This window comes from Salvelinus fontinalis, chromosome 29 (assembly GCF_029448725.1).
Source record: "Salvelinus fontinalis isolate EN_2023a chromosome 29, ASM2944872v1, whole genome shotgun sequence".
In the NCBI taxonomy this organism is placed as follows: Eukaryota; Metazoa; Chordata; class Actinopteri; order Salmoniformes; family Salmonidae; genus Salvelinus; species Salvelinus fontinalis.
The window spans coordinates 15,603,242-15,621,470 of NC_074693.1; the positions used below are offsets into that span (position 1 = coordinate 15,603,242).

General features: G+C 49.7%; 4 long non-coding RNA genes across 39 annotated transcripts; all 4 read left to right on the forward strand.

The window, feature by feature from the left end:
* Nucleotides 1–67: 67 nt before the first annotated feature.
* Nucleotides 68–6,100, forward strand: LOC129827475 (uncharacterized). Of its 10 annotated transcripts, none has more exons than XR_008755160.1 (3): nucleotides 68–3,642; nucleotides 3,681–5,597; nucleotides 5,717–6,100. It is a non-coding gene; the product is annotated as an uncharacterized LOC129827475 (long non-coding RNA). The 10 variants fall into 10 exon arrangements; XR_008755163.1 differs by having other exon boundaries at nucleotides 3,681–5,516; XR_008755161.1 differs by having other exon boundaries at nucleotides 3,681–5,220; nucleotides 5,636–6,100.
* A 90-nt stretch (nucleotides 6,101–6,190) lies between these two features.
* LOC129827472 (uncharacterized) lies at nucleotides 6,191–11,608 on the forward strand. 6 transcript variants are annotated; one of them, XR_008755143.1, is made up of 6 exons: nucleotides 6,191–6,293; nucleotides 6,864–7,071; nucleotides 7,196–7,520; nucleotides 9,047–9,820; nucleotides 10,239–10,638; nucleotides 11,001–11,608. It is a non-coding gene; the product is annotated as an uncharacterized LOC129827472 (long non-coding RNA). The 6 variants fall into 6 exon arrangements; XR_008755142.1 differs by having other exon boundaries at nucleotides 6,864–6,992; nucleotides 7,031–7,520; XR_008755144.1 differs by having other exon boundaries at nucleotides 6,864–6,992.
* Nucleotides 11,609–12,186: 578 nt separating this feature from the next.
* LOC129827473 (uncharacterized) lies at nucleotides 12,187–14,571 on the forward strand. 7 transcript variants are annotated; one of them, XR_008755148.1, is made up of 4 exons: nucleotides 12,187–12,408; nucleotides 12,705–12,861; nucleotides 13,193–13,678; nucleotides 14,135–14,571. It is a non-coding gene; the product is annotated as an uncharacterized LOC129827473 (long non-coding RNA). The 7 variants fall into 7 exon arrangements; XR_008755149.1 differs by having other exon boundaries at nucleotides 12,819–12,861; XR_008755147.1 differs by lacking the exon at nucleotides 12,187–12,408 and having other exon boundaries at nucleotides 12,548–12,861.
* A 70-nt stretch (nucleotides 14,572–14,641) lies between these two features.
* LOC129827476 (uncharacterized) lies at nucleotides 14,642–17,568 on the forward strand. 16 transcript variants are annotated; one of them, XR_008755172.1, is made up of 4 exons: nucleotides 14,642–15,653; nucleotides 15,730–15,772; nucleotides 16,026–17,063; nucleotides 17,183–17,568. It is a non-coding gene; the product is annotated as an uncharacterized LOC129827476 (long non-coding RNA). The 16 variants fall into 16 exon arrangements; XR_008755168.1 differs by having other exon boundaries at nucleotides 16,026–16,519; nucleotides 16,561–17,568; XR_008755174.1 differs by having other exon boundaries at nucleotides 16,026–16,311; nucleotides 16,439–17,568.
* The last annotated feature ends 661 nt before the right edge of the window (nucleotides 17,569–18,229 follow it).

Here is an 18,229-nt window from a genome sequence, read left to right on the forward strand (position 1 = left end):
AGGTAGGGTGAGACTGTCATTACTGTACTCTGGGTTGAAGGTAGGGTGAGACTGTCATTACTGTACTCTGGGTTGAAGGTAGGGTGAGACTGTCATTACTGTACTCTGGGTTGAAGGTAGGGTGAGACTGTCATTACTGTACTCTGGGTTGAAGGTAGGGCGAGACTGTCATTACTGTACTCTGGGTTGAAGGTAGGGCGAGACTGTCATTACTGTACTCTGGGTTGAAGGTAGGGCGAGACTGTCATTACTGTACTCTGGGTTGAAGGTAGGGCGAGACTGTCATTACTGTACTCTGGGTTGAAGGTAGGGCGAGACTGTCATTACTGTACTCTGGGTTGAAGGTAGGGCGAGACTGTCATTACTGTACTCTGGGTTGAAGGTAGGGCGAGACTGTCATTACTGTACTCTGGGTTGAAGGTAGGGCGAGACTGTCATTACTGTACTCTGGGTTGAAGGTAGGGCGAGACTGTCATTACTGTACTCTGGGTTGAAGGTAGGGCGAGACTGTCATTACTGTACTCTGGGTTGAAGGTAGGGCGAGACTGTCATTACTGTACTCTGGGTTGAAGGTAGGGCGAGACTGTCATTACTGTACTCTGGGTTGAAGGTAGGGCGAGACTGTCATTACTGTACTCTGGGTTGAAGGTAGGGCGAGACTGTCATTACTGTACTCTGGGTTGAAGGTAGGGCGAGACTGTCATTACTGTACTCTGGGTTGAAGGTAGGGCGAGACTGTCATTACTGTACTCTGGGTTGAAGGTAGGGCGAGACTGTCATTACTGTACTCTGGGTTGAAGGTAGGGCGAGACTGTCATTACTGTACTCTGGGTTGAAGGTAGGGCGAGACTGTCATTACTGTACTCTGGGTTGAAGGTAGGGCGAGACTGTCATTACTGTACTCTGGGTTGAAGGTGGGGCGAGACTGTCATTACTGTACTCTGGGTTGAAGGTGGGGCGAGACTGTCATTACTGTACTCTGGGTTGAAGGTGGGGCGAGACTGTCATTACTCCACTCTGGGTTGAAGGTGGGGCGAGACTGTCATTACTCCACTCTGGGTTGAAGGTGGGGCGAGACTGTCATTACTCCACTCTGGGTTGAAGGTGGGGCGAGACTGTCATTACTCCACTCTGGGTTGAAGGTGGGGCGAGACTGTCATTACTCCACTCTGGGTTGAAGGTGGGGCGAGACTGTCATTACTCCACTCTGGGTTGAAGGTGGGGCGAGACTGTCATTACTCCTCTCTGGGTTGAAGGTGGGGCGAGACTGTCATTACTCCTCTCTGGGTTGAAGGTGGGGCGAGACTGTCATTACTCCTCTCTGGGTTGAAGGTGGGGCGAGACTGTCATTACTCCTCTCTGGGTTGAAGGTGGGGCGAGACTGTCATTACTCCTCTCTGGGTTGAAGGTGGGGCGAGACTGTCATTACTCCTCTCTGGGTTGAAGGTGGGGCGAGACTGTCATTACTCCTCTCTGGGTTGAAGGTGGGGCGAGACTGTCATTACTCCTCTCTGGGTTGAAGGTGGGGCGAGACTGTCATTACTCCTCTCTGGGTTGAAGGTGGGGCGAGACTGTCATTACTCCTCTCTGGGTTGAAGGTGGGGCGAGACTGTCATTACTCCTCTCTGGGTTGAAGGTGGGGCGAGACTGTCATTACTCCTCTCTGGGTTGAAGGTGGGGCGAGACTGTCATTACTCCTCTCTGGGTTGAAGGTGGGGCGAGACTGTCATTACTCCTCTCTGGGTTGAAGGTGGGGCGAGACTGTCATTACTCCTCTCTGGGTTGAAGGTGGGGCGAGACTGTCATTACTCCTCTCTGGGTTGAAGGTGGGGCGAGACTGTCATTACTCCTCTCTGGGTTGAAGGTGGGGCGAGACTGTCATTACTCCTCTCTGGGTTGAAGGTGGGGCGAGACTGTCATTACTCCTCTCTGGGTTGAAGGTGGGGCGAGACTGTCATTACTCCTCTCTGGGTTGAAGGTGGGGCGAGACTGTCATTACTCCTCTCTGGGTTGAAGGTGGGGCGAGACTGTCATTACTCCTCTCTGGGTTGAAGGTGGGGCGAGACTGTCATTACTCCTCTCTGGGTTGAAGGTGGGGCGAGACTGTCATTACTCCTCTCTGGGTTGAAGGTGGGGCGAGACTGTCATTACTCCTCTCTGGGTTGAAGGTGGGGCGAGACTGTCATTACTCCTCTCTGGGTTGAAGGTGGGGCGAGACTGTCATTACTCCTCTCTGGGTTGAAGGTGGGGCGAGACTGTCATTACTCCTCTCTGGGTTGAAGGTGGGGCGAGACTGTCATTACTCCTCTCTGGGTTGAAGGTGGGGCGAGACTGTCATTACTCCTCTCTGGGTTGAAGGTGGGGCGAGACTGTCATTACTCCTCTCTGGGTTGAAGGTGGGGCGAGACTGTCATTACTCCTCTCTGGGTTGAAGGTGGGGCGAGACTGTCATTACTCCTCTCTGGGTTGAAGGTGGGGCGAGACTGTCATTACTCCTCTCTGGGTTGAAGGTGGGGCGAGACTGTCATTACTCCTCTCTGGGTTGAAGGTGGGGCGAGACTGTCATTACTCCTCTCTGGGTTGAAGGTGGGGCGAGACTGTCATTTCTGTACTCTGGGTTGAAGGTGGGGCGAGACTGTCATTACTCCTCTCTGGGTTGAAGGTGGGGTGAGACTGTCATTACTCCTCTCTGGGTTGAAGGTGGGGCGAGACTGTCATTGCTGTACTCCTCTCTGGGTTGAAGGTGGGGCGAGACTGTCATTACTCCTCTCTGGGTTGAAGGTGGGGCGAGACTGTCATTACTGTACTCCTCTCTGGGTTGAAGGTGGGGCGAGACTGTCATTGCTGTACTCCTCTCTGGGTTGAAGGTGGGGCGAGACTGTCATTACTGTACTCTGGGTTGAAGGTGGGGCGAGACTGTCATTACTGTACTCCTCTCTGGGTTGAAGGTGGGGTGAGACTGTCATTACTGTACTCTGGGTTGAAGGTAGGGTGAGACTGTCATTACTGTACTCCTCTCTGGGTTGAAGGTAGGGTGAGACTGTCATTACTGTACTCTGGGTTGAAGGTGGGGTGAGACTGTCATTACTGTACTCCTCTCTGGGTTGAAGGTGGGGTGAGACTGTCATTACTGTACTCTGGGTTGAAGGTAGGGTGAGACTGTCATTACTGTACTCTGGGTTGAAGGTAGGGTGAGACTGTCATTACTGTACTCTGGGTTGAAGGTAGGGCGAGACTGTCATTACTGTACTCTGGGTTGAAGGTAGGGTGAGACTGTCATTACTGTACTCTGGGTTGAAGGTAGGGTGAGACTGTCATTACTGTACTCTGGGTTGAAGGTAGGGCGAGACTGTCATTACTGTACTCTGGGTTGAAGGTAGGGCGAGACTGTCATTACTGTACTCTGGGTTGAAGGTAGGGCGAGACTGTCATTACTGTACTCTGGGTTGAAGGTAGGGCGAGACTGTCATTACTGTACTCTGGGTTGAAGGTAGGGCGAGACTGTCATTACTGTACTCTGGGTTGAAGGTAGGGCGAGACTGTCATTACTGTACTCTGGGTTGAAGGTAGGGCGAGACTGTCATTACTGTACTCTGGGTTGAAGGTAGGGCGAGACTGTCATTACTCCACTCTGGGTTGAAGGTGGGGCGAGACTGTCATTACTGTACTCTGGGTTGAAGGTGGGGCGAGACTGTCATTACTCCACTCTGGGTTGAAGGTGGGGCGAGACTGTCATTACTCCACTCTGGGTTGAAGGTGGGGCGAGACTGTCATTACTCCACTCTGGGTTGAAGGTGGGGCGAGACTGTCATTACTCCACTCTGGGTTGAAGGTGGGGCGAGACTGTCATTACTCCACTCTGGGTTGAAGGTGGGGCGAGACTGTCATTACTCCACTCTGGGTTGAAGGTGGGGCGAGACTGTCATTACTCCACTCTGGGTTGAAGGTGGGGCGAGACTGTCATTACTCCACTCTGGGTTGAAGGTGGGGCGAGACTGTCATTACTCCACTCTGGGTTGAAGGTGGGGCGAGACTGTCATTACTCCACTCTGGGTTGAAGGTGGGGCGAGACTGTCATTACTCCACTCTGGGTTGAAGGTGGGGCGAGACTGTCATTACTCCTCTCTGGGTTGAAGGTGGGGCGAGACTGTCATTACTCCTCTCTGGGTTGAAGGTGGGGCGAGACTGTCATTACTCCTCTCTGGGTTGAAGGTGGGGCGAGACTGTCATTACTCCTCTCTGGGTTGAAGGTGGGGCGAGACTGTCATTACTCCTCTCTGGGTTGAAGGTGGGGCGAGACTGTCATTACTCCTCTCTGGGTTGAAGGTGGGGCGAGACTGTCATTACTCCTCTCTGGGTTGAAGGTGGGGCGAGACTGTCATTACTCCTCTCTGGGTTGAAGGTGGGGCGAGACTGTCATTACTCCTCTCTGGGTTGAAGGTGGGGCGAGACTGTCATTACTCCTCTCTGGGTTGAAGGTGGGGCGAGACTGTCATTACTCCTCTCTGGGTTGAAGGTGGGGCGAGACTGTCATTACTCCTCTCTGGGTTGAAGGTGGGGCGAGACTGTCATTACTCCTCTCTGGGTTGAAGGTGGGGCGAGACTGTCATTACTCCTCTCTGGGTTGAAGGTGGGGCGAGACTGTCATTACTCCTCTCTGGGTTGAAGGTGGGGCGAGACTGTCATTACTGTACTCTGGGTTGAAGGTGGGGCGAGACTGTCATTACTGTACTCTGGGTTGAAGGTGGGGCGAGACTGTCATTACTGTACTCTGGGTTGAAGGTGGGGCGAGACTGTCATTACTGTACTCTGGGTTGAAGGTGGGGCGAGACTGTCATTACTGTACTCTGGGTTGAAGGTGGGGTGAGACTGTCATTACTGTACTCTGGGTTGAAGGTAGGGTGAGACTGTCATTACTGTACTCTGGGTTGAAGGTGGGGTGAGACTGTCATTACTGTACTCTGGGTTGAAGGTGGGGTGAGACTGTCATTGCTGTACTCCTCTCTGGGTTGAAGGTGGGGTGAGACTGTCATTGCTGTACTCCTCTCTGGGTTGAAGGTAGGGTGAGACTGTCATTGCTGTACTCCTCTCTGGGTTGAAGGTAGGGTGAGACTGTCATTACTGTACTCTGGGTTGAAGGTGGGGTGAGACTGTCATTACTGTACTCCTCTCTGGGTTGAAGGTGGGGTGAGACTGTCATTACTGTACTCTGGGTTGAAGGTGGGGTGACACTGTCATTACTGTACTCCTCTCTGGGTTGAAGGTAGGGTGAGACTGTCATTACTGTACTCCTCTCTGGGTTGAAGGTAGGGTGAGACTGTCATTACTGTACTCCTCTCTGGGTTGAAGGTAGGGTGAGACTGTCATTACTGTACTCTGGGTTGAAGATGGGGTGAGACTGTCATTGCTGTACTCCTCTCTGGGTTGAAGGTAGGGTGAGACTGTCATTGCTGTACTCCTCTCTGGGTTGAAGGTAGGGTGAGACTGTCATTGCTGTACTCCTCTCTGGGTTGAAGGTAGGGTGAGACTGTCATTACTGTACTCTGGGTTGAAGATGGGGTGAGACTGTCATTGCTGTACTCCTCTCTGGGTTGAAGGTAGGGTGAGACTGTCATTACTGTACTCTGGGTTGAAGGTGGGGTGAGACTGTCATTACTGTACTCCTCTCTGGGTTGAAGGTAGGGTGAGACTGTCATTACTGTACTCTGGGTTGAAGGTGGGGTGAGACTGTCATTACTGTACTCTGGGTTGAAGGTGGGGTGAGACTGTCATTACTGTACTCTGGGTTGAAGGTGGGGTGAGACTGTCATTACTGTACTCCTCTCTGGGTTGAAGGTGGGGTGAGACTGTCATTACTGTACTCCTCTCTGGGTTGAAGGTGGGGTGAGACTGTCATTACTGTACTCTGGGTTGAAGGTAGGGTGAGACTGTCATTACTGTACTCTGGGTTGAAGGTAGGGTGAGACTGTCATTACTGTACTCCTCTCTGGGTTGAAGGTAGGGTGACACTGTCATTACTGTACTCCTCTCTGGGTTGAAGGTAGGGTGAGACTGTCATTACTGTACTCCTCTCTGGGTTGAAGGTAGGGTGAGACTGTCATTACTGTACTCCTCTCTGGGTTGAAGGTAGGGTGAGACTGTCATTACTGTACTCCTCTCTGGGTTGAAGGTAGGGTGAGACTGTCATTACTGTACTCCTCTCTGGGTTGAAGGTAGGGTGAGACTGTCATTACTGTACTCCTCTCTGGGTTGAAGGTAGGGTGAGACTGTCATTACTGTACTCTGGGTTGAAGGTAGGGTGAGACTGTCATTACTGTACTCTGGGTTGAAGGTAGGGTGAGACTGTCATTACTGTACTCTGGGTTGAAGGTAGGGTGAGACTGTCATTACTGTACTCTGGGTTGAAGGTAGGGTGAGACTGTCATTACTGTACTCTGGGTTGAAGATAGGGTGAGACTGTCATTACTGTACTCTGGGTTGAAGGTAGGGTGAGACTGTCATTACTGTACTCTGGGTTGAAGGTAGGGTGAGACTGTCATTACTGTACTCTGGGTTGAAGGTAGGGTGAGACTGTCATTACTGTACTCTGGGTTGAAGGTAGGGTGAGACTGTCATTACTGTACTCTGGGTTGAAGGTAGGGTGAGACTGTCATTACTGTACTCTGGGTTGAAGGTGGGGTGAGACTGTCATTACTGTACTCTGGGTTGAAGGTGGGGTGAGACTGTCATTACTGTACTCTGGGTTGAAGGTGGGGTGAGACTGTCATTACTGTACTCTGGGTTGAAGGTGGGGTGAGACTGTCATTACTGTACTCTGGGTTGAAGGTGGGGTGAGACTGTCATTACTGTACTCTGGGTTGAAGGTGGGGTGAGACTGTCATTACTGTACTCCTCTCTGGGTTGAAGGTGGGGTGAGACTGTCATTACTGTACTCCTCTCTGGGTTGAAGGTGGGGTGAGACTGTCATTACTGTACTCCTCTCTGGGTTGAAGGTGGGGTGAGACTGTCATTACTGTACTCTGGGTTGAAGGTGGGGTGAGACTGTCATTACTGTACTCCTCTGGGTTGAAGGTAGGGTGAGACTGTCATTGCTGTACTCCTCTCTGGGTTGAAGGTAGGGTGAGACTGTCATTACTGTACTCCTGTCTGGGTTGAAGGTAGGGTGAGACTGTCATTACTGTACTCTGGGTTGAAGGTGGGGTGAGACTGTCATTACTGTACTCTGGGTTGAAGGTGGGGTGAGACTGTCATTACTGTACTCTGGGTTGAAGGTGGGGTGAGACTGTCATTACTGTACTCCTCTCTGGGTTGAAGGTGGGGTGAGACTGTCATTACTGTACTCCTCTCTGGGTTGAAGGTGGGGTGAGACTGTCATTACTGTACTCCTCTCTGGGTTGAAGGTGGGGTGAGACTGTCATTACTGTACTCTGGGTTGAAGGTGGGGTGAGACTGTCATTACTGTACTCCTCTGGGTTGAAGGTGGGGTGAGACTGTCATTACTGTACTCCTCTGGGTTGAAGGTAGGGTGAGACTGTCATTGCTGTACTCCTCTCTGGGTTGAAGGTAGGGTGAGACTGTCATTACTGTACTCCTGTCTGGGTTGAAGGTAGGGTGAGACTGTCATTACTGTACTCTGGGTTGAAGGTAGGGTGAGACTGTCATTACTGTACTCTGGGTTGAAGGTAGGGTGAGACTGTCATTGCTATACTCCTCTCTGGGTTGAAGGTAGGGTGAGACTGTCATTACTGTACTCCTCTCTGGGTTGAAGGTAGGATGAGACTGTCATTACTGTACTCCTCTCTGGGTTGAAGGTAGGATGAGACTGTCATTACTGTACTCCTCTCTGGGTTGAAGGTAGGGTGAGACTGTCATTACTGTACTCCTCTCTGGGTTGAAGGTAGGGTGAGACTGTCATTACTGTACTCCTCTCTGGGTTGAAGGTAGGGTGAGACTGTCATTACTGTACTCCTCTCTGGGTTGAAGGTAGGGTGAGACTGTCATTACTGTACTCCTCTCTGGGTTGAAGGTAGGGTGAGACTGTCATTACTGTACTCCTCTCTGGGTTGATGGTAGGGTGAGACTGTCATTACTGTACTCCTCTCTGGGTTGAAGGTAGGGTGAGACTGTCATTACTCCTCTCTGGGTTGAAGGTAGGGTGAGACTGTCATTACTCCTCTCTGGGTTGAAGGTAGGGTGAGACTGTCATTACTCCTCTCTGGGTTGAAGGTAGGGTGAGACTGTCATTACTCCTCTCTGGGTTGAAGGTAGGGTGAGACTGTCATTACTGTACTCCTCTCTGGGTTGAAGGTAGGGTGAGACTGTCATTACTGTACTCCTCTCTGGGTTGAAGGTAGGGTGAGACTGTCATTACTGTACTCCTCTCTGGGTTGAAGGTAGGGTGAGACTGTCATTACTGTACTCCTCTCTGGGTTGAAGGTAGGGTGAGACTGTCATTACTGTACTCTGGGTTGAAGGTAGGGTGAGACTGTCATTACTGTACTCTGGGTTGAAGGTAGGGTGAGACTGTCATTACTGTACTCTGGGTTGAAGGTAGGGTGAGACTGTCATTGCTGTACTCCTCTCTGGGTTGAAGGTAGGGTGAGACTGTCATTACTGTACTCTGGGTTGAAGGTGGGGTGAGACTGTCATTACTGTACTCCTCTCTGGGTTGAAGGTGGGGTGAGACTGTCATTACTGTACTCCTCTCTGGGTTGAAGGTGGGGTGAGACTGTCATTACTGTACTCCTCTCTGGGTTGAAGGTGGGGTGAGACTGTCATTACTGTACTCCTCTCTGGGTTGAAGGTGGGGTGAGACTGTCATTACTGTACTCCTCTCTGGGTTGAAGGTGGGGTGAGACTGTCATTACTGTACTCTGGGTTGAAGGTAGGGTGAGACTGTCATTACTGTACTCTGGGTTGAAGGTAGGGTGAGACTGTCATTACTGTACTCTGGGTTGAAGGTAGGGTGAGACTGTCATTGCTGTACTCCTCTCTGGGTTGAAGGTGGGGTGAGACTGTCATTGCTGTACTCCTCTCTGGGTTGAAGGTGGGGTGAGACTGTCATTACTGTACTCTGGGTTGAAGGTGGGGTGAGACTGTCATTACTGTACTCTGGGTTGAAGGTGGGGTGAGACTGTCATTACTGTACTCTCTGGGTTGAAGGTAGGGTGAGACTGTCATTACTGTACTCCTCTCTGGGTTGAAGGTGGGGTGAGACTGTCATTACTGTACTCCTCTCTGGGTTGAAGGTAGGGTGAGACTGTCATTACTGTACTCCTCTCTGGGTTGAAGGTAGGGTGAGACTGTCATTACTGTACTCCTCTCTGGGTTGAAGGTAGGGTGAGACTGTCATTACTGTACTCTGGGTTGAAGGTAGGGTGAGACTGTCATTACTGTACTCTGGGTTGAAGGTAGGGTGAGACTGTCATTACTGTACTCTGGGTTGAAGGTAGGGTGAGACTGTCATTACTGTACTCCTCTCTGGGTTGAAGGTAGGGTGAGACTGTCATTACTGTACTCCTCTCTGGGTTGAAGGTAGGGTGAGACTGTCATTACTGTACTCCTCTCTGGGTTGAAGGTGGGGTGAGACTGTCATTACTGTACTCTGGGTTGAAGGTGGGGTGAGACTGTCATTGCTGTACTCCTCTCTGGGTTGAAGGTAGGGTGAGACTGTCATTACTGTACTCTGGGTTGAAGGTGGGGTGAGACTGTCATTACTGTACTCCTCTCTGGGTTGAAGGTGGGGTGAGACTGTCATTACTGTACTCTGGGTTGAAGGTGGGGTGAGACTGTCATTACTGTACTCCTCTCTGGGTTGAAGGTAGGGTGAGACTGTCATTACTGTACTCTGGGTTGAAGATAGGGTGAGACTGTCATTACTGTACTCTGGGTTGAAGGTAGGGTGAGACTGTCATTACTGTACTCTGGGTTGAAGGTAGGGTGAGACTGTCATTACTGTACTCTGGGTTGAAGGTAGGGTGAGACTGTCATTACTGTACTCTGGGTTGAAGGTAGGGTGAGACTGTCATTACTGTACTCTGGGTTGAAGGTAGGGTGAGACTGTCATTACTGTACTCTGGGTTGAAGGTAGGGTGAGACTGTCATTACTGTACTCTGGGTTGAAGGTAGGGTGAGACTGTCATTACTGTACTCTGGGTTGAAGGTAGGGTGAGACTGTCATTACTGTACTCTGGGTTGAAGGTAGGGTGAGACTGTCATTACTGTACTCTGGGTTGAAGGTAGGGTGAGACTGTCATTACTGTACTCTGGGTTGAAGGTAGGGTGAGACTGTCATTACTGTACTCCTCTCTGGGTTGAAGGTAGGGTGAGACTGTCATTACTGTACTCTGGGTTGAAGGTAGGGTGAGACTGTCATTACTGTACTCTGGGTTGAAGGTAGGGTGAGACTGTCATTGCTGTACTCCTCTCTGGGTTGAAGGTGGGGTGAGACTGTCATTACTGTACTCTGGGTTGAAGGTGGGGTGAGACTGTCATTACTGTACTCTGGGTTGAAGGTGGGGTGAGACTGTCATTACTGTACTCCTCTCTGGGTTGAAGGTAGGGTGAGACTGTCATTACTGTACTCTGGGTTGAAGGTAGGGTGAGACTGTCATTACTGTACTCCTCTCTGGGTTGAAGGTAGGGTGAGACTGTCATTACTGTACTCCTCTCTGGGTTGAAGGTAGGGTGAGACTGTCATTACTGTACTCCTCTCTGGGTTGAAGGTAGGGTGAGACTGTCATTACTGTACTCCTCTCTGGGTTGAAGGTAGGGTGAGACTGTCATTACTGTACTCCTCTCTGGGTTGAAGGTAGGGTGAGACTGTCATTACTGTACTCTGGGTTGAAGGTAGGGTGAGACTGTCATTACTGTACTCTGGGTTGAAGGTAGGGTGAGACTGTCATTACTGTACTCTGGGTTGAAGGTAGGGTGAGACTGTCATTACTGTACTCTGGGTTGAAGGTAGGGTGAGACTGTCATTACTGTACTCTGGGTTGAAGGTGGGGTGAGACTGTCATTACTGTACTCCTCTGGGTTGAAGGTGGGGTGAGACTGTCATTACTGTACTCCTCTCTGGGTTGAAGGTGGGGTGAGACTGTCATTACTGTACTCTGGGTTGAAGGTGGGGTGAGACTGTCATTACTGTACTCCTCTCTGGGTTGAAGGTGGGGTGAGACTGTCATTACTGTACTCCTCTCTGGGTTGAAGGTGGGGTGAGACTGTCATTACTGTACTCCTCTCTGGGTTGAAGGTGGGGTGAGACTGTCATTACTGTACTCTGGGTTGAAGGTGGGGTGAGACTGTCATTACTGTACTCCTCTGGGTTGAAGGTAGGGTGAGACTGTCATTGCTGTACTCCTCTCTGGGTTGAAGGTAGGGTGAGACTGTCATTACTGTACTCCTGTCTGGGTTGAAGGTAGGGTGAGACTGTCATTACTGTACTCTGGGTTGAAGGTAGGGTGAGACTGTCATTACTGTACTCTGGGTTGAAGGTAGGGTGAGACTGTCATTGCTATACTCCTCTCTGGGTTGAAGGTAGGGTGAGACTGTCATTACTGTACTCCTCTCTGGGTTGAAGGTAGGGTGAGACTGTCATTACTGTACTCCTCTCTGGGTTGAAGGTAGGGTGAGACTGTCATTACTGTACTCCTCTCTGGGTTGAAGGTAGGGTGAGACTGTCATTACTGTACTCCTCTCTGGGTCGAAGGTAGGGTGAGACTGTCATTACTGTACTCCTCTCTGGGTTGAAGGTAGGGTGAGACTGTCATTACTGTACTCCTCTCTGGGTTGAAGGTAGGGTGAGACTGTCATTACTGTACTCCTCTCTGGGTTGAAGGTAGGGTGAGACTGTCATTACTGTACTCCTCTCTGGGTTGATGGTAGGGTGAGACTGTCATTACTGTACTCCTCTCTGGGTTGAAGGTAGGGTGAGACTGTCATTACTCCTCTCTGGGTTGAAGGTAGGGTGAGACTGTCATTACTCCTCTCTGGGTTGAAGGTAGGGTGAGACTGTCATTACTCCTCTCTGGGTTGAAGGTAGGGTGAGACTGTCATTACTGTACTCCTCTCTGGGTTGAAGGTAGGGTGAGACTGTCATTACTGTACTCCTCTCTGGGTTGAAGGTAGGGTGAGACTGTCATTACTGTACTCCTCTCTGGGTTGAAGGTAGGGTGAGACTGTCATTACTGTACTCCTCTCTGGGTTGAAGGTAGGGTGAGACTGTCATTACTGTACTCCTCTCTGGGTTGAAGGTAGGGTGAGACTGTCATTACTGTACTCTGGGTTGAAGGTAGGGTGAGACTGTCATTACTGTACTCTGGGTTGAAGGTAGGGTGAGACTGTCATTACTGTACTCTGGGTTGAAGATGGGGTGAGACTGTCATTGCTGTACTCCTCTCTGGGTTGAAGGTAGGGTGAGACTGTCATTACTGTACTCTGGGTTGAAGGTGGGGTGAGACTGTCATTACTGTACTCCTCTCTGGGTTGAAGGTGGGGTGAGACTGTCATTACTGTACTCCTCTCTGGGTTGAAGGTGGGGTGAGACTGTCATTACTGTACTCCTCTCTGGGTTGAAGGTGGGGTGAGACTGTCATTACTGTACTCCTCTCTGGGTTGAAGGTGGGGTGAGACTGTCATTACTGTACTCCTCTCTGGGTTGAAGGTGGGGTGAGACTGTCATTACTGTACTCCTCTCTGGGTTGAAGGTGGGGTGAGACTGTCATTACTGTACTCTGGGTTGAAGGTAGGGTGAGACTGTCATTACTGTACTCTGGGTTGAAGGTAGGGTGAGACTGTCATTACTGTACTCTGGGTTGAAGGTAGGGTGAGACTGTCATTGCTGTACTCCTCTCTGGGTTGAAGGTGGGGTGAGACTGTCATTACTGTACTCTGGGTTGAAGGTGGGGTGAGACTGTCATTACTGTACTCTGGGTTGAAGGTGGGGTGAGACTGTCATTACTGTACTCTCTGGGTTGAAGGTAGGGTGAGACTGTCATTACTGTACTCCTCTCTGGGTTGAAGGTGGGGTGAGACTGTCATTACTGTACTCCTCTCTGGGTTGAAGGTAGGGTGAGACTGTCATTACTGTACTCCTCTCTGGGTTGAAGGTAGGGTGAGACTGTCATTACTGTACTCCTCTCTGGGTTGAAGGTAGGGTGAGACTGTCATTACTGTACTCCTCTCTGGGTTGAAGGTAGGGTGAGACTGTCATTACTGTACTCTGGGTTGAAGGTAGGGTGAGACTGTCATTACTGTACTCTGGGTTGAAGGTAGGGTGAGACTGTCATTACTGTACTCTGGGTTGAAGGTAGGGTGAGACTGTCATTACTGTACTCCTCTCTGGGTTGAAGGTAGGGTGAGACTGTCATTACTGTACTCCTCTCTGGGTTGAAGGTAGGGTGAGACTGTCATTACTGTACTCCTCTCTGGGTTGAAGGTGGGGTGAGACTGTCATTACTGTACTCTGGGTTGAAGGTGGGGTGAGACTGTCATTGCTGTACTCCTCTCTGGGTTGAAGGTAGGGTGAGACTGTCATTACTGTACTCTGGGTTGAAGGTGGGGTGAGACTGTCATTACTGTACTCCTCTCTGGGTTGAAGGTGGGGTGAGACTGTCATTACTGTACTCTGGGTTGAAGGTGGGGTGAGACTGTCATTACTGTACTCCTCTCTGGGTTGAAGGTAGGGTGAGACTGTCATTACTGTACTCTGGGTTGAAGATAGGGTGAGACTGTCATTACTGTACTCTGGGTTGAAGGTAGGGTGAGACTGTCATTACTGTACTCTGGGTTGAAGGTAGGGTGAGACTGTCATTACTGTACTCTGGGTTGAAGGTAGGGTGAGACTGTCATTACTGTACTCTGGGTTGAAGGTAGGGTGAGACTGTCATTACTGTACTCTGGGTTGAAGGTAGGGTGAGACTGTCATTACTGTACTCTGGGTTGAAGGTAGGGTGAGACTGTCATTACTGTACTCTGGGTTGAAGGTAGGGTGAGACTGTCATTACTGTACTCTGGGTTGAAGGTAGGGTGAGACTGTCATTACTGTACTCTGGGTTGAAGGTAGGGTGAGACTGTCATTACTGTACTCTGGGTTGAAGGTAGGGTGAGACTGTCATTACTGTACTCTGGGTTGAAGGTAGGGTGAGACTGTCATTACTGTACTCTGGGTTGAAGGTAGGGTGAGACTGTCATTACTGTACTCCTCTCTGGGTTGAAGGTAGGGTGAGACTGTCATTACTGTACTCTGGGTTGAAGGTAGGGTGAGACTGTCATTACTGTACTCTGGGTTGAAGGTAGGGTGAGACTGTCATTACTGTACTCCTCTCTGGGTTGAAGGTGGGGTGAGACTGTCATTACTGTACTCTGGGTTGAAGGTGGGGTGAGACTGTCATTACTGTACTCTGGGTTGAAGGTGGGGTGAGACTGTCATTACTGTACTCCTCTCTGGGTTGAAGGTAGGGTGAGACTGTCATTACTGTACTCTGGGTTGAAGGTAGGGTGAGACTGTCATTACTGTACTCCTCTCTGGGTTGAAGGTAGGGTGAGACTGTCATTACTGTACTCCTCTCTGGGTTGAAGGTAGGGTGAGACTGTCATTACTGTACTCCTCTCTGGGTTGAAGGTAGGGTGAGACTGTCATTACTGTACTCCTCTCTGGGTTGAAGGTAGGGTGAGACTGTCATTACTGTACTCCTCTCTGGGTTGAAGGTAGGGTGAGACTGTCATTACTGTACTCTGGGTTGAAGGTAGGGTGAGACTGTCATTACTGTACTCTGGGTTGAAGGTAGGGTGAGACTGTCATTACTGTACTCTGGGTTGAAGGTGGGGTGAGACTGTCATTACTGTACTCTGGGTTGAAGGTGGGGTGAGACTGTCATTGCTGTACTCCTCTCTGGGTTGAAGGTGGGGTGAGACTGTCATTGCTGTACTCCTCTCTGGGTTGAAGGTGGGGTGAGACTGTCATTACTGTACTCCTCTCTGGGTTGAAGGTGGGGTGAGACTGTCATTACTGTACTCCTCTCTGGGTTGAAGGTGGGGTGAGACTGTCATTACTGTACTCCTCTCTGGGTTGAAGGTGGGGTGAGACTGTCATTACTGTACTCCTCTCTGGGTTGAAGGTGGGGTGAGACTGTCATTACTGTACTCTGGGTTGAAGGTAGGGTGAGACTGTCATTACTGTACTCCTCTCTGGGTTGAAGGTAGGGTGAGACTGTCATTACTGTACTCCTCTCTGGGTTGAAGATGGGGTGAGACTGTCATTGCTGTACTCCTCTCTGGGTTGAAGGTGGGGTGAGACTGTCATTACTGTACTCTGGGTTGAAGGTAGGGTGAGACTGTCATTACTGTACTCCTCTCTGGGTTGAAGGTGGGGTGAGACTGTCATTACTGTACTCCTCTCTGGGTTGAAGGTAGGGTGAGACTGTCATTACTGTACTCCTCTCTGGGTTGAAGGTAGGGTGAGACTGTCATTACTGTACTCTGGGTTGAAGGTGGGGTGAGACTGTCATTACTGTACTCTGGGTTGAAGGTGGGGTGAGACTGTCATTACTGTACTCCTCTCTGGGTTGAAGGTGGGGTGAGACTGTCATTACTGTACTCCTCTCTGGGTTGAAGGTGGGGTGAGACTGTCATTACTGTACTCCTCTGGGTTGAAGGTGGGGTGAGACTGTCATTACTGTACTCTGGGTTGAAGGTGGGGTGAGACTGTCATTGCTGTACTCTGGGTTGAAGGTAGGGTGAGACTGTCATTGCTGTACTCCTCTCTGGGTTGAAGGTGGGGTGAGACTGTCATTACTGTACTCCTCTCTGGGTTGAAGGTGGGGTGAGACTGTCATTACTGTACTCCTCTCTGGGTTGAAGGTGGGGTGAGACTGTCATTACTGTACTCCTCTCTGGGTTGAAGGTGGGGTGAGACTGTCATTACTGTACTCCTCTCTGGGTTGAAGGTGGGGTGAGACTGTCATTACTGTACTCTGGGTTGAAGGTAGGGTGAGACTGTCATTACTGTACTCCTCTCTGGGTTGAAGGTAGGGTGAGACTGTCATTACTGTACTCTGGGTTGAAGGTAGGGTGAGACTGTCATTACTGTACTCCTCTCTGGGTTGAAGATGGGGTGAGACTGTCATTGCTGTACTCCTCTCTGGGTTGAAGGTGGGGTGAGACTGTCATTACTGTACTCTGGGTTGAAGGTGGGGTGAGACTGTCATTACTGTACTCCTCTCTGGGTTGAAGGTAGGGTGAGACTGTCATTACTGTACTCCTCTCTGGGTTGAAGGTAGGGTGAGACTGTCATTACTGTACTCTGGGTTGAAGGTGGGGTGAGACTGTCATTACTGTACTCCTCTGGGTTGAAGGTAGGGTGAGACTGTCATTACTGTACTCCTCTCTGGGTTGAAGGTGGGGTGAGACTGTCATTACTGTACTCCTCTCTGGGTTGAAGGTGGGGTGAGACTGTCATTACTGTACTCCTCTCTGGGTTGAAGGTGGGGTGAGACTGTCATTACTGTACTCTGGGTTGAAGGTGGGGTGAGACTGTCATTACTGTACTCCTCTGGGTTGAAGGTGGGGTGAGACTGTCATTGCTGTACTCCTCTCTGGGTTGAAGGTAGGGTGAGACTGTCATTACTGTACTCCTGTCTGGGTTGAAGGTAGGGTGAGACTGTCATTACTGTACTCTGGGTTGAAGGTAGGGTGAGACTGTCATTACTGTACTCTGGGTTGAAGGTAGGGTGAGACTGTCATTGCTATACTCCTCTCTGGGTTGAAGGTAGGGTGAGACTGTCATTACTGTACTCCTCTCTGGGTTGAAGGTAGGATGAGACTGTCATTACTGTACTCCTCTCTGGGTTGAAGGTAGGATGAGACTGTCATTACTGTACTCCTCTCTGGGTTGAAGGTAGGATGAGACTGTCATTACTGTACTCTCTGGGTTGAAGGTAGGATGAGACTGTCATTACTGTACTCCTCTCTGGGTTGAAGGTAGGGTGAGACTGTCATTACTGTACTCCTCTCTGGGTTGAAGGTAGGGTGAGACTGTCATTACTGTACTCCTCTCTGGGTTGAAGGTAGGATGAGACTGTCATTACTGTACTCCTCTCTGGGTTGAAGGTAGGGTGAGACTGTCATTACTCCTCTCTGGGGTGAAGGTAGGGTGAGACTGTCATTACTCCTCTCTGGGTTGAAGGTAGGATGAGACTAAGGAGTTATATTTATTTTGCTGTAGTCTTCAGTACTGAAGTCACTCAGTTGTTCTATTAGCTGTAGTGAGATCTGTAAACGTGTCCGTTTGTCTGAGGTAAGATACATGACCTAAAAACACTATCGATCAATCGTACATTTTCATAAAATGTAAAGTGTGTGTGTATATATATATATATATATATTCATTGGATGGTTTGTACTGAAGATCTGACCAACAGTGGCTGGTTGCTGTGCATTGTGGTTCACTGTCATTCATTTTAATTTGTTGTCTCGGTGTGTGAAGTCTGGAAGGAATTCCTCGGGTTTGTTAGACAGAGTCTTACAACACGGTTAACCTGTACTGGCTAATAAAATAATGTCTGAAAAACACCTTTGTGTTTAATGTGTTATTGGTGAGGTATCGAAGGCACCAGGGCTCAACCCCCGACGGGAGACGAGGACCAACCAACCAAAAAAAAAATCACGAGCACAACTCTCGCTCACAATTTAAAAACGTGTTACTTTATTTCTACAATTTGAGTTAAAATCATTATTTTTCGGCTGTCAATGGCCTTTAAACAGAAGCATTCTATTGTGTTTTTACCTTTTTGATTCGTACATTTGATTGTTTTTCTTCAAGAAACTAGTCTTATCAATTTGCCTGTCATTTTAGTGCATGTAGACTATGCCACCACAAGGTGGAGCTGTGGGCCTTTTTTAAATGTGGTGTAACTGCATGCTATATCCTGTAGGTGGCAGCCTCGAGTCACTGTCAACAGTGTGACTGGTGTATCAACTGTTTTGACAACTACATTAGAGGGACAATTATCCCGGGTTAAAGTGGGGCTCCAGTTTCCTTTTCACCTAATTTTTAACACCTGATTTACTTCACAAAAGGCTCATCTCAATAGGTGGTCGTGGTATGTTTATGGTATAGCACAAGTGGGAGGGGGTCTCTATTGTGTGTCTTTCAGAGGGGTTGGGTTAAAAGCAGAAGACACATTTTCAGTTGGACCTTGTGTGCAATGAACTAAAATAGTGACCTTATTGT